At 47.2% G+C, this 15,763-nt stretch overlaps 1 protein-coding gene across 4 annotated transcripts in view; it reads left to right on the forward strand.

Annotated features, from left to right (window-relative positions):
- VRK3 (VRK serine/threonine kinase 3) overlaps positions 1-15,763 on the forward strand; it is a 751,237-nt gene that overhangs the window by 112,817 nt on the left and 622,657 nt on the right. The gene's annotated exons all lie outside the window — the stretch shown is intronic.

A 15,763-nucleotide genomic window follows, 5' to 3' on the forward strand; every position in this document is an offset into this window, starting at 1 on the left:
TAAATTGGAAAATATCCAGGGGTGGATTGGGATGGAAAACCAGCTTCGGCAGTTTTTGAAAGCAGCCCTAATGGGGGTAGTGTCTTGTGAGGTGGTGCAAACAAGAGTTGAAGCAAGAGTTTTTTTTAATATTGAAACTGTTAAGGTTTGTTTTCCTGGAATCTGATGTTATACATATGGGTTCTCCATCGTTAGGGTCCATAGTGGAGCAAACAGTACAAAAAAGACCACTTTCAGCGGCATGGCTGCGACAATCCAGTAACCTATCCATACTACGATACATCTCTGTTTGAATAGCCAACTCCCTGTAAGCAAACCGTAAAATCCAAATACATTTGGAATACACTTCATGCATGCGTCTAATTCTGTAACGTATCTTTCTCATACGTCCTAGAGGATGCTGGGGATGCTTCAAGAACCAGGGGGTATAGACGGGATCCGCAGGAGACATGGGCACTTTAAGACTTTGAATGGGTGTGAACTGTCTCCTCCCTCTATGCCCCTCCTCCAGACTCCAGTTTAGATTCTGTGCCCAGGGAGACTGGTCACACACAGGGGAGCTCTACTGAGTTTCTCTGAAAAGACTTTGTTAGGTTTATTATTTTCAGGGAGCACTGCTGGCAGTCTCCCTGCATCGTGGGACTTGGGGGAGAGAAGCAGACCTACTTCTGTGAGTTTCAGGGCACTGCTTCTTTGGCTACTGGACACCATTAGCTCCAGAGGGTCTGATCGCTAGGTACGCCTAGATGCTCGTTCCCAGAGCCCGCCGTCACCCCCGTTGCAGAGCAAGAAGTCAGAAGACAGGTGAGTAGAAGAAGAAAAGAAGACTTCAGTGACGGCTTTGAGGTACCGCCAGCAGCAGCGCTGCACGCCATTCTCCCACACGCACAGGCACTGTTGGGTGCAGGGCGCGGGGGGGGGGAAGGGCAACAGATAAATCCTCATATAAGACTGGCAAAAGATAATATAGGTGCCTAGGCACTATATACAACCCCGCCAGTATAAATATTTTAAAGAAAAAGCGGGGCTGAAGCACGCCATTAAGGGGATGGGGCTTAGCCCTCACAGCTCCTTTTCAGCGCCATTTTCTCTTCATAGAGACGCTGGTCCTTCCACACTACCGTACAGAGTGAAAAACGAGGGGGGGGGGGGGCACAGTTGGTTGGTGCAATATATGTTAAAATAAAAAAGCACATTGTATAATGAACGCTGAAAAATGAGCAAGTTAAAGCTTTCTGTGTTTCCCTGACAGAATGTGCTGAGGTCTATCCCTTATAGCCAGTGTAATGTCGGTAGGTGTTGGTACACGTGTGTCGGCATTTCTGAGACTGAGTGCTCTGCCACAAATGGCTGGGGGAATGACTCTGTCGGTACCGCCGACTCCTGATGGTACTTGGTGCATGTAAAGTGTCAGCATGTAAGTAGATGTATGTTTTTCCCAAAAGAAAACTTTATGGGAGACACAGACATGTGTGGGTGACCCTGTCGGCACCAACAATATTTCTCTATCGTCCTAGTGGATGCTGGGGTTCCTGAAAGGACCATGGGGAATAGCGGCTCCGCAGGAGACAGGGCACAAAAAGTAAAGCTTTTTCAGATCAGGTGGTGTGCACTGGCTCCTCCCCCTATGACCCTCCTCCAGACTCCAGTTAGATTTTTGTGCCCGGCCGAGAAGGGTGCAATCTAGGTGGCTCTCCTAAAGAGCTGCTTAGAAAAAGTTTAGCTAGGTTTTTTATTTTACAGTGATTCCTGCTGGCAACAGGATCACTGCAGCGAGGGACTGAGGGGAGAAGGAGTCAACTCACCTGCGTGCAGGATGGATTGGCTTCTTGGCTACTGGACATCAAGCTCCAGAGGGACGATCACAGGTACAGCCTGGATGGTCACCGGAGCCGCGCCGCCGGCCCCCTTGCAGATGCTGAAGTCAGAAGAGGTCCAGAATCGGCGGCTGAAGACTCCTGCAGTCTTCTAAAGGTAGCGCACAGCACTGCAGCTGTGCGCCATTTTCCTCTCAGCACACTTCACACGGCAGTCACTGAGGGTGCAGGGCGCTGGGAGGGGGGCGCCCTGGGAGGCAAATGAATACCTATAAAGGCTAAAAATACCTCACATATAGCCCCTAGAGGCTATATGGAGATATTTAACCCCTGCCTGATTTTTCTAAATAGCGGGAGACGAGCCCGCCAGAAAAGGGGCGGGGCCTATCTCCTCAGCACACGGCGCCATTTCCTCTCACAGCTCCGCTGGTCAGGACGGCTCCCAAGTCTCTCCCCTGCACTGCACTACAGAAACAGGGTAAAACAGAGAGGGGGGGGCAAATTTATGGCGATATTTTGATATAACAAAGCAGCTATAAGGGAGCACTTATTATAAGGCTATCCCTGATATATATATAGCGCTTTTGGTGTGTGCTGGCAAACTCTCCCTCTGTCTCCCCAAAGGGCTAGTGGGTCCTGTCTTCGTTAGGAGCATTCCCTGTGTGTCTGCTGTGTGTCGGTACGTGTGTGTCGACATGTATGAGGACGATATTGGTGTGGAGGCGGAGCAATTGCCAAATATGAGGATGTCACCCCCTAGGGAGTCGACACCAGAATGGATGCCTTTATTTATGGAACTACGGGATAGTGTCAACACGCTAAAGCAGTCGTTTGACGACATGAGGCGGCCGGACAATCAATTAGTGCCTGTCCAGGCGACTCAAACACCGTCAGGGGCTGTGAAACGCCCTTTGCCTCAGTCGGTTGACACAGACCCAGACGCAGGCACTGACTCCAGTGGTGACGGTGACGATTCAACCGTATTTTCCAGTAGGGCCACACGTTATATGATTTTGGCAATGAAGGAGGCGTTACATTTAGCTGATACTACAGGTACCACTAAACAGGGTATTATGTGGGGTATGAAAAAACTACCTATAGTTTTTCCTGAATCAGAAGAATTAAATGACGTGTGTAATGAAGCGTGGGTTGCCCCTGATAAAAAGCTGATAATTTCAAAGAAATTATTGGCATTATACCCTTTCCCGCCAGAGGTTAGGGAGCGCTGGGAAACACCTCCTAGGGTGGACAAGGCGCTAACACGCTTATCTAAACAAGTGGCGTTACCCTCTCCTGAGACGGCCGCACTTAAAGATCCATCAGATAGGAGGATGGAAAATATCCAAAAAAGTATATACACACATGCAGGTGTTATACTACGACCAGCTGTAGCGACTGCCTGGATGGGCAGTGCTGGGGTAGTTTGGTCAGAGTCCCTGATTGAAAATATTGATACCCTGGACAGGGACAATATTTTACTGTCGTTAGAACAAATAAAGGATGCATTTCTTTATATGCGTGATGCACAGAGGGATATCTGCACACTGGCATCACGGGTAAGTGCTATGTCCATTTCGGCCAGAAGAGCTTTATGGACGCGACAGTGGACAGGCGATGCGGATTCAAAACGGCATATGGAAGTTTTGCCGTATAAAGGGGAGGAGTTATTTGGAGTCGGTCTATCAGATTTGGTGGCCACGGCTACAGCCGGGAAATCCACCTTTCTACCTCAAGTCACTCCCCAACAGAAAAAGGCACCGACTTTTCAACCGCAGCCCTTTCGTTCCTTTAAAAATAAGAGAGCAAAGGGCTATTCATATCTGCCACGAGGCAGAGGTCGAGGGAAGAGACAGCAACACGCAGCTCCTTCCCAGGAACAGAAGCCCTCCCCGGCTTCTACAAAAGCCTCAGCATGACGCTGGGGCTTCTCAAGCGGACTCGGGGACGGTGGGCGGTCGTCTCAAAAATTACAGCGCGCAGTGGGCTCACTCGCAGGTAGATCCCTGGATCCTGCAGATAATATCTCAAGGGTACAGGTTGGAATTAAAGACAGATCCACCTCGCCGTTTCCTGAAGTCTGCTTTACCAACGTCCCCCTCCGAAAGGGAGACGGTTTTGGAAGCCATTCACAAGCTGTACTCTCAGCAGGTGATAGTCAAGGTACCTCTTCTGCAACAAGGGAAGGGGTATTATTCCACTCTTTTTGTGGTACCGAAGCCGGATGGCTCGGTAAGGCCTATTCTAAATCTGAAGTCCTTGAACCTGTACATAAAGAAGTTCAAGTTCAAGATGGAGTCACTCAGAGCAGTGATAGCGAACCTGGAAGAGGGGGACTTTATGGTATCCTTGGACATCAAGGATGCGTATCTCCACGTTCCAATTTACCCCTCACACCAGGGGTACCTCAGGTTCGTTGTACAAAACTGTCACTATCAGTTTCAGACGCTGCCGTTCGGATTGTCCACGGCACCTCGGATCTTTACAAAGGTAATGGCCGAGATGATGATTCTTCTTCGAAGAAAAGGCATATTAATTATCCCATACTTGGACGATCTCCTAATAAGGGCGAGGTCCAGAGAACAGCTAGAGATGGGATTAGCACTGTCTCAAGAAGTGCTAAAACAGCACGGGTGGATTCTGAATATTCCAAAATCCCAGTTAATGCCGACAACTCGTCTGCTGTTCCTAGGGATGATTCTGGACACGGTTCAGAAAAAGGTTTTTCTCCCGGAGGAAAAAGCCAAGGAGTTATCCGACCTTGTCAGGAACCTCCTAAAACCAGGAAAGGTGTCTGTACATCAATGCACAAGAGTCCTGGGAAAAATGGTGGCTTCTTACGAAGCAATTCCATTCGGCAGATTCCACGCAAGAATTTTCCAAAGGGATCTGTTGGACAAATGGTCAGGGTCGCATCTTCAGATGCACCTACGGATAACCCTGTCTCCAAGGACAAGGGTGTCTCTTCTGTGGTGGTTGCAGAGTCCTCATCTATTGGAGGGCCGCAGATTCGGCATACAGGATTGGATCCTGGTGACCACGGACGCCAGCCTGAGAGGCTGGGGAGCAGTCACACAAGGAAGAAACTTCCAGGGAGTATGGACGAGCCTGGAAACGTCTCTTCACATAAACATTCTGGAACTAAGAGCAATATACAATGCTCTAAGCCAGGCAGAACCTCTGCTTCAGGGAAAACCGGTGTTGATCCAGTCGGACAACATCACGGCAGTCGCCCATGTGAACAGACAGGGCGGCACAAGAAGCAGGAGTGCAATGGCAGAAGCTGCAAGGATTCTTCGCTGGGCAGAGAATCATGTGATAGCACTGTCAGCAGTGTTCATCCCGGGAGTGGACAACTGGGAAGCAGACTTCCTCAGCAGACACGATCTTCACCCGGGAGAGTGGGGACTTCATCCAGAAGTCTTCCACATGCTGGTAACCCGTTGGGAAAGACCAATGGTGGACATGATGGCGTCTCGCCTCAACAAAACTGGACAGGTATTGCGCCAGGTCAAGAGATCCGCAGGCAATAGCTGTGGACGCGCTGGTAACGCCTTGGGTGTACCAGTCGGTGTATGTGTTTCCTCCTCTGCCTCTCATACCAAAAGTATTGAGAATTATACGGCAAAGAGGCGTAAGAACGATACTAGTGGTTCCGGATTGGCCAAGAAGGACTTGGTACCCGGAACTTCAAGAGATGATCACGGAAGATCCGTGGCCTCTACCTCTAAGGAGGGACTTGCTTCAGCAGGGTCCCTGTCTGTTTCAAGACTTACCGCGGCTGCGTTTGACGGCATGGCGGTTGAACGCCGGATCCTAAAGGAAAAAGGCATGCCGGAAGAAGTCATTCCTACTTTGATTAAAGCAAGGAAGGAAGTAACCGTGCAACATTATCACCGAATTTGGCGAAAATATGTTGCGTGGTGCGAAGATCGGAGTGCTTCGACGGAGGAATTTCAACTGGGTCGATTCCTACATTTCCTGCAATCAGGATTGTCTATGGGTCTCAAATTGGGATCTATTAAGGTTCAAATTTCGGCCCTGTCGATTTTCTTTCAAAAAGAATTGGCTTCAGTCCCTGAAGTCCAGACCTTTGTTAAGGGAGTGCTGCATATACAGCCTCCTGTGGTGCCTCCAGTGGCACCGTGGGATCTCAATGTGGTTTTGGACTTTCTAAAATCTCATTGGTTTGAACCACTAAATAAGGTGGATTTGAAATATCTCACTTGGAAAGTGACCATGCTTCTAGCCCTGGCTTCTGCCAGGAGAGTATCAGAATTGGCAGCTTTATCTTACAAAAGCCCATATCTGATTTTCCATTCGGATAGGGCAGAACTGCGGACTCGTCCGCATTTTCTCCCTAAGGTGGTGTCAGCATTTCATCTGAACCAGCCTATTGTAGTGCCTGCGGCTACAAGTGACTTGGAGGACTCCAAGTTACTGGACGTTGTCAGAGCATTAAAAATATATATTGCAAGGACAGCTGGAGTCAGAAAATCTGACTCGTTGTTTATATTGTATGCACCCAACAAGATGGGTGCTCCTGCGTCTAAGCAGACGATTGCTCGTTGGATCTGTAGCACAATCCAACTTGCACATTCTGTGGCAGGCCTGCCACAGCCTAAATCTGTAAAGGCCCACTCCACAAGGAAGGTGGGCTCATCTTGGGCGGCTGCCCGAGGGGTCTCGGCATTACAACTTTGCCGAGCAGCTACGTGGTCAGGGGAGAACACGTTTGTAAAATTTTACAAATTTGATACTCTGGCTAAGGAGGACCTGGAGTGTTCTCATTCGGTGCTGCAGAGTCATCCGCACTCTCCCGCCCGTTTGGGAGCTTTGGTATAATCCCCATGGTCCTTTCAGGAACCCCAGCATCCACTAGGACGATAGAGAAAATAAGATTTTACTTACCGATAAATCTATTTCTCGGAGTCCGTAGTGGATGCTGGGCGCCCATCCCAAGTGCGGATTATCTGCATAAATTGTACATAGTTATTGTTAACTAATTCGGGTTATTGTTGAAGGAAGCCATCTTTCAGAGGCTCCGCTGTTATCATACTGTTACCTGGGTTTAGATCACAGGTTGTACGGTGTGATTGGTGTGGCTGGTATGAGTCTTACCCGGGATTCAAAATCCTCCCTTATTGTGTACGCTCGTCCGGGCACAGTACCTAACTGGAGTCTGGAGGAGGGTCATAGGGGGAGGAGCCAGTGCACACCACCTGATCTGAAAAAGCTTTACTTTTTGTGCCCTGTCTCCTGCGGAGCCGCTATTCCCCATGGTCCTTTCAGGAACCCCAGCATCCACTACGGACTCCGAGAAATAGATTTATCGGTAAGTAAAATCTTATTTTGACTGGGTAAAAAAAAAAAAAAAAAAAATTATACTGTGATGCATGTCAGAAAGGGCTATACCTATTGGTATGTATATATGTATAGCAAGGTTACATAGACCTGTGGCACAAACACAGATGGTGTAATATTTATGAAGGGTGTCATATTCGTAGAATATATTTCCCTCAGATCCCTCAGGGTCGAAAAACTGTTATTTTGCCCAGTTGCTACTCCCTGAGATCGACACGAATACTGTTTCCTATGTCGACCATAATGTTTCCTGACTAGATCCAAATAATCAGCATTCGCTACATGTTAATACACATTAAGAACGTTTAACGTCACTAGGGACCCTGCTGTTCCTAAAAAAGGATATATATATATATATATATATATATATATATATATATATATATATATATGAGATATGTATATATGGATATATGTGTGTATATGGGTAATTAAATGTGTGTGTATGTATATGTGTATATATATATATATATATATATATATATATATATATATATAGATATATATATATATATATATATATATATATATATATAAAACAATTAGTGAAAGCGCCAGTGTACTTGTGTATAAATAGTCCAGCAAAGCCAACAGATGATCTGTAGGGAGTCTGCACTTATAACCACGTATATCAGGGCCGCTGCTCCCCTACTCTAACTCCAGAAACCCAGGATTCATGGGTGTAATTTCTAACAAAAAAGACAAAAGAAGAGGGGGCGCTCCATAGTGCATAAAAGTTTTAATTCAAACACCCTGATCTGACAGTGCGCTCTCTATCTGCACCTCCGGCAATCCTTTACTGCGTCTAAGCGATCCAGTGCAGCAGCTCACACACACGGCGGGTCCGTGTGAAGCTAAAACATCTTTTCCGGCTGGCAGCTTCATGTGTTCTGCTCTGGAGAGTCGTTAAACTGCGGGACGAGTATTGCCTGGATGGTAACATTACATGTCGTGTGGTAACCAGCCCACAGTGTTTTATTCTCTGGTACGAGTCACATCTCTCTGGAGTTCACAGTCTTTTATCTGTCTGTTTGAATTAAAACTTTTATGCACTATGGAGCGCCCCCTCTTCTTTTGTCTTTTTTGATATATATATATATATATATATATATATATATATATATATATATATATATATAATATATTTAAAAACTTTATAATGAATGCTGAGGTAACATTATTCCTTTTCATGTGCTGAGCGCTCTGTTGAAAAAGCTCTGGGTCAGCCGTGACATGATGGTTTCAAATCCTCAAGAGGAGTCTGGGTGTTTATTCTTTTCCCGCCGTGGATAGAATAAAGTGAGAGTCACCCCCTGTTCTGCAGGTGGCCCTGTCACAAAGGATCGTATGCAGGAACCTATGTGATATTCTAATTATGTGTCCACGTGTGCGTTGATTATACTTGCATTACATGCGCATGGGGGAGTAGTTGTATTCAGGAATAATCAGTTACCTTGTCATCCGATATAATTACCCTGGGGAGAGATTGGGTACTCCTTAAGTTGAGTCATATCTAGCACATTGCAGCATACTGCCGTGCGACTACAAGAGATATAGGGCTCTTGGGTTCGTGAGCCAATTCCATGGCGGTCTCGGCTAGGAGGGCATTGTGGATTCACCAATGGAATGCTGATGCTGGCTCCGAGAAGAACTGGTGTCTCTTCCCTAGGGAGGTGAAGCCTGGTTTGGTGATGGCCTTGTTAGTTTGATCTCGGCAGAGGCCACTGGTAAGTCTACCTTCTTGCCCTATGTTCCCTCACAACGGTTGGTGACGTATTATTGTAGGATGCAGTCAATTCGACTGTGTAGATACGGATTCCCCTTTCTTTGCAGGTAGAAGAAGGTGAAAAGGTAAGAGGTCAGCAGCCTTTGCAAGTTCACAGGAGCAGAAATCATCCTCTGTTTCTGCCACATCCACCTTTTGACACTGGGTCTGTCTTACGGGAGCACACGATGGTGGGACCATGGGGGTCATTCCGAGTTGTTCGCTCGTTATTTTTTTTTCGCAACGGAGCGATTAGTCGCTAATGCGCATGCGCAATGTCCGCAGTGCGACTGCGCCAAGTAAATTTGCTGTGCAGTTAGGTATTTTACTCACGGCATTACGAGGTTTTTTCTTCGTTCTGGTGATCATAATGTGATTGACAGGAAGTGGGTGTTTCTGGGCGGAAACAGGCCGTTTTATGGGAGTGTTTGAAAAAACGCTACCGTTTCTGGGAAAAACGCGGGAGTGGCTGGAGAAACGGAGGAGTGTCTGGGCGAACGCTGGGTGTGTTTGTGACGTCAAACCAGGAACGACAAGAACTGAACTGATCGCACTGGAAGAGTAAGTCTCGAGCTACTCAGAAACTGCACAGAGAAGTCTTTTCGCAATTTTGAGAACCTTTCGTTCGCAATTTTGATGAGCTAAGATTCACTCCCAGTAGGCGGCGGCTTAGCGTGTGCAAAGCTGCAAAAAGCAGCTTGCGAGCGAACAACTCGGAATGAGGGCCCATGTCTGAAACTCTTCAGTCAGTCCTGGAACGGACATGGACCAGTGAGTTTTAAGAATTGTGTCCCAAGGGGGAAATACTGGAGCTTACAGACGTTTCCCCTCACCGTTTTTTTCAAATCGATTTTACCAATTCTCCGGATGGGGAGGTAGTGTGCGACGCAATACAAGAGTTGTGCCAGGATCAGATAGTTGTCCTGCTGTCCCGTTTAAAAAAAAAGAAAAAAAAGAGGCTGTTATTCAAGTTTTTTTTCCGTACTCCCGAGGCCGGACAGCTCGGTCAAACCAATCCTATATCTGAAATCCCAAGATTTCTACTTAAAGAAGTTTAAAATCCGAGATGGAATCTCTCTTGGCTGGGATCTCCACTCTAGAAAAGGAAAAAGGCGGTCTAATTTCGGTATCTTCCGCATTAGGCTTACCTGGGGTTGTTGCAATTCAGGATTGTCATTACCGATTCACCAGAGTGAGGGCGGTATGATGGTTTTCCTTCTCTAGTAAGGAGTCATTATTATCCTGTACTGGGACGCTCTCCTGATTATGGCGAGGTCAAGAAACCGAGTGGTTGTTTTCTTCCAGTGGATAAGACTGAGGATCCAGAGTCTGGGCAGACCTGCACTAGTGTCAATCCATCAATACGTTCAGTTGCTGAAAAAGATGGTTGCGGCCTACGAGGCCATTCAGTGGGCAGGTTACATGCCAGGGTGTTTTGGCAGGACCAGTTGGACCAGTGGTCCGGTTCCCACCTGGGTTAATTCTGTTTTTCAAGACCAGAATATCACTCCTGTGGTAGCGGTGCAGCTCTCATAAGAGCAGGTTCGGGTTCCAGGACTGGATCCTAGTGACTACGGATGCATGCCTCCGAGGCGGGGCAGTTGTCACACGGGTGGATAACTTCAAAGGAAGAGGGTCAAGTTTGCATACTTGTCACCACATTAACGGTCTGGAGTTAAGGGCCATTTATAACTGTTTTCTACAAACGGAAAACGGAGCAGTAATGGCAGAAGCCAGACGGATTTTCCACTGAGCGACGAAACATATACGCACTCTGTCAGTGAGGTTCGTTCCCAGAGTGGACAACTGGGAAGCAGGCTTCCTCGGCAGACACATTCTCCATCCAGGAGAAAGGAGTCTTCATCGAGAATTTTTCACAGAAGTGACAAGTTGTTGTGGAATTCCTCAAATAGACATGATGGCGTTTCGCCTCATCAAGAAGCTTCAGAGATATTGTTTCAGGTCGAGGGACCCTCAAGCAATAGTGGTGGAAGCCCTAGTGACACCGTGGGTGTTTCAGTTGGTCTATGTGTTCCCTCCACTTCCACTCATTCCAAAGGTGATAAAGATCATTAGTAGAACAAGGGTTCAGGAGATACTCATTGTTCCAGACTGGCCAAGGAGGGCCTGGTATCCAGATCTTCAAGAATTACTCATAGAAGATCCCTGGCCTCTTCCTCTACAAGAGGACCTGTTACAGCAAGGACCGTGAGTGTATCAAGACTTACCGCGGCCGCGTTTGACGGCATGACGGTTGAACGCCAAATCCTAGCCCGAAAGGGTATTCCCAGTGAAGTCATTCCCACACTACTTTAGGCTAGAAAAGCAGTAACGGCGAATCATTACCACCATATTTGGAGAAAATGTGTATCTTGGTGTGAATCCAAGAATGCTCCTACTCAAGAATTTCAGCTGGGGCGTTTGCTCCATTTTTTGCAAGCAGGCATGGATGCGGGCCTAAAGTTAGGCTCCATTAAAGTACAAATTTTGGCCTTATCATTTTTCTTTCAGAAAGACTTGGCCTCCCTTCCAGAAGTTCAGACCTTCGTGAAAGGCGTGCTGCACATCCAACCTCCCTTTGTTCCCCCAGTGGCACCATGGGATCTTAATGTGGTGTTGCAGTTCCTGCAATCTCATTGGTTTGAACCTTTACGTAAGGTTGAGTTAAAATTCCTTACTTGGAAAGTAGTCATGCTGTTGGCCTTGCCATCTGCAAGGCGGGTATCTGAATTGGCAGCTTTGTCTCACAAAAGCCCCTATTTAATCTTCCATGCTGATAGAGCGGAGTTGAGAACTCGTCAGCAATTTCTACCAAAAGTGGTTTCATCGTTTCACGTAAACCAGCCTATTGTGGTGCCAGTGGCTACTGACGCCTTGGCGGAATCGGAGTCTCTCAATGTGGTCAGAGCTTTTAAAATCTATGTCACCAGAACGGCTCAGATTAGGAAAACAGATGCTTTGTTTGTCCTTTGGGCTCCCAACAAGATTGGGGCTCCTGCTTCCAAGCAGACTATTGCACGCTGGATCTGTAATATGATTCAGCAGGCTCATTCTACGGCGGGATTGCCGTTACTGAAATCGGTGAAGGCCCATTCTACCAGAAAGGTGGGCTCATCCTGGGCGGCTGCCCGAGGGGTCTCGGCATTACAGCTTTGCCGAGCTGCTACTTGGTCGGGATCAAACACCTTTGCGACGTTTACAAGTTTGATACCCTGGCTGAGGAGGACCTCTTGTTTGGTCAATCGGTGCTGCAGAGTCATCCGCACTCTCCCGCCCGTTCTAGAGCTTTGGTATTAACCCCATGGTTCTTGAAGCATCCCCAGCATCCTCTAGGACGTATGAGAAAATAGGATTTTAATACCTACCGGTAAATCCTTTTCTCCTAGTCCGTAGAGGATGCTGGGCGCCCGTCCCAGTGCGGGCTGTATCTGCAGTTATTGGTTATGGTTACACACATGTTGTGTTGCGTTCAGTCAGCCTGTGGCTGACGTTGTTCATGACGTTACATGCGTTATGCTGGTATTGGTTGTGTTTACACGCAGGTTGTGTTACACTTTGTCAGCGTATTGCTGCTTATTTTTCTTGCCGTCAGCTGGTGTTCTATTGAATGCCATGTTGTTGAGGTGTGAGCTAGTAAGATGCTCACCGTGTTTTAACAATAAATTCTTTCCTCAAAATGTCTGTCTCCCTGGGCACAGTTCCTTAAACTGGAGTCTGGAGAAGGGGCATAGAGGGAGGAGCCAGTTCACACCCCTTTTAACGTCTTAAAGTGCCCATGTCTCCTGCGGATCCCGTCAATACCCCATGGTTCTTGAAGCATCCCCTACGGACTAAGAGAAAAGGAGTTACCGGTAGGTATTAAAATCCTATTTTTACCAAATACCATCTGAATGTATGTGCAGTGCAATTCAGATTCATGCACAGACAAAAATCTTTGCTTTACTGCATTTGACTTGGAATCAGGCCCATAATGCTGTATACTATGCCATACTGATGCTTGCTATATAAAATAATTACAAAAAGTACATGCAATATTTAAACAATGTCACTTTCCCTTTATTTGCTTATCTTACTCATAATAAAACTATCAGAGATGCAATAAATAGAAAATGGCAATTACAAAAATAAAATTATTCTGCCTGGCATTGCTACAGTATGTAAGTTATTAGCAGCTAGTGTTACTTTATGGTGACCATCGCACCAAACATGCTGCAGCATACAATATCATACATGGTGATTATATGTATAATTTCTTTTAGATTGCCTACAGATGAGTCCTACATCTTGCCGCAATACGCCGTGCAGCGGGAGATGCCTGACATGAGTGAGCTGACAGGTCCCTTTAGCATCTGGCGTCTTTTATTGCCGAAAATGCATCTCATTTGCATCACTGTGGATCGCATCGCGTGGCAAACATAAAATTATATGCAGCATGCCTGTATCTGCATATGAAATGCTATGTTACAGTGTTCTCTAGGAAAACACTCTAGTGTAGCCTTTCATATGTAGATGCAGCCAGGGTAGTACACAGAATATAGGCATGCCGCTTATAATTTTAATCAGCAAAAACTGCTTGTGCGTCCTTTTAGCATCGATTTGCGAATAAGATGCATTTTGATGGGAAATAGTTGCACGAAAATATGCTCGACGTGACTAGAAGGGCTGTTTAACGTGCAAGGAGGCTAGATGTAAGTGGGCACATCTGTATATTTGTTGTTTTCTCTATCGTCCTAAGTGGATGCTGGGGTTCCTGAAAGGACCATGGGGAATAGCGGCTCCGCAGGAGACAGGGCACAAAAGTAAAGCTTTTACAGGTCAGGTGGTGTGTACTGGCTCCTCCCCCTATGACCCTCCTCCAGACTCCAGTTAGATTTTTGTGCCCGGCCGAGAAGGGTGCAATTCTAGGTGGCTCTCATAAAGAGCTGCTTAGAGAGTTTAGCTTAGGTTTTTTATTTTACAGTGATTCCTGCTGGCAACAGGATCACTGCAACGAGGGACAGAGGGGAGAAGAAGTGAACTCACCTGCGTGCAGGATGGATTGGCTTCTTGGCTACTGGACATGAAGCTCCAGAGGGACGATCACAGGTACAGCCTGGATGGTCACCGGAGCCACGCCGCCGGCCCCCTCACAGATGCTGAAGCAAGAAGAGGTCCAGAATCGGCGGCTGAAGACTCCTGCAGTCTTCTTAAGGTAGCGCACAGCACTGCAGCTGTGCGCCATTTTCCTCTCAGCACACTTCACACGGCAGTCACTGAGGGTGCAGGGCGCTGGGGGGGGGGCGCCCTGGGAGGCAAATGAAAACCTTTAAAAAGGCTAAAAATACCTCACATATAGCCCCAGAGGCTATATGGAGATATTTACCCCTGCCTAAATGTACTAAATAGCGGGAGACGAGCCCGCCGAAAAAGGGGCGGGGCCTATCTCCTCAGCACACGGCGCCATTTTCTGTCACAGCTCCGCTGGTCAGGAAGGCTCCCAGGTCTCTCCCCTGCACTGCACTACAGAAACAGGGTATAACAGAGAGGGGGGGCAGAATAAATGGCAATATATTAATATAAAAGCAGCTATAAGGGAGCACTTAATCATAAGGCTATCCCTGTCATATATAGCGCTTTTTGGTGTGTGCTGGCAGACTCTCCCTCTGTCTCCCCAAAGGGCTAGTGGGTCCTGTCTTCGTATAGAGCATTCCCTGTGTGTCTGCTGTGTGTCGGTACGTGTGTGTCGACATGTATGAGGACGTTATTGGTGTGGAGGCGGAGCAATTGCCAAATATGAGGATGTCACCTCCTAGGGGGTCGACACCAGAATGGATGCCTTTATTTGTGGAATTACGGGATAGCGTCAACTCGCTTAAGCAGTCGTTTGCCGACATGAGGCGGCCGGACACTCAATTAGTGTCTGTCCAGGCGCCTCAAACACCGTCAGGGGCTGTAAAACGTCCCTTGCCTCAGTCGGTCGACACAGACCCAGACACAGGCACTGATTCCGGTGGTGAAGGTGACGAATCAACCGTATTTTCCAGTAGGGCCACACGTTATATGATTTTGGCAATAAAGGAGATGTTACATTTAGCTGATACTACAGGTACCACTAAACAGGGTATTATGTGGGGTGTGAAAAAACTACCAGTAGTTTTTACCGAATCAGAAAAATTAAATGACGTGTGTGATGAAGCGTGGGGTGCCCCGATAAAAAACTGCTAATTTCAAAGAAGTTATTGGCTTTATACCCTTTCCCGCCAGAGGTTAGGGAGCGCTGGGAAACACCTCCTAGGGTGGACAAAGCGCTAACACGCTTATCAAAACAAGTGGCGTTACCCTCTCCTGAGACGGACGCACTTAAAGATCCATCAGATAGGAGGATGGAAAATATCCAAAAAGGTATATACACACATGCAGGTGTTATACTACGACCAGCTATTGCGACTGCCTGGATGTGCAGTGCTGGGGTAGTTTGGTCAGAGTCCCTGATCGAAAATATTGATACCCTGGACAGGGACAATATTTTACTGTCGTTAGAACAAATAAAGGATGCATTTCTTTATATGCGTGATGCACAGAGAGATATCTGCACACTGGCATCACGGGTAAGTGCTATGTCCATTTCGGCCAGAAGAGCTTTATGGACACGACAGTGGACAGGCGATGCGTAGAGGAGTTATTTGAGGTCGGTCTATCGGATTTGGTGGCCACGGCTACGGCCGGGAAATCCACCTTTCTACCTCAAGTCACTCCCCAACAGAAAAAGGCACCGACCTTTCAACCGCAGCCCTTTCGTTCCTTTAAAAATAAGAGAGCAAAGGGCTATTCATATCTGCCA

Source organism: Pseudophryne corroboree, chromosome 11 (genome assembly GCF_028390025.1).
Source record: "Pseudophryne corroboree isolate aPseCor3 chromosome 11, aPseCor3.hap2, whole genome shotgun sequence".
NCBI lineage: Eukaryota > Metazoa > Chordata > Amphibia > Anura > Myobatrachidae > Pseudophryne > Pseudophryne corroboree.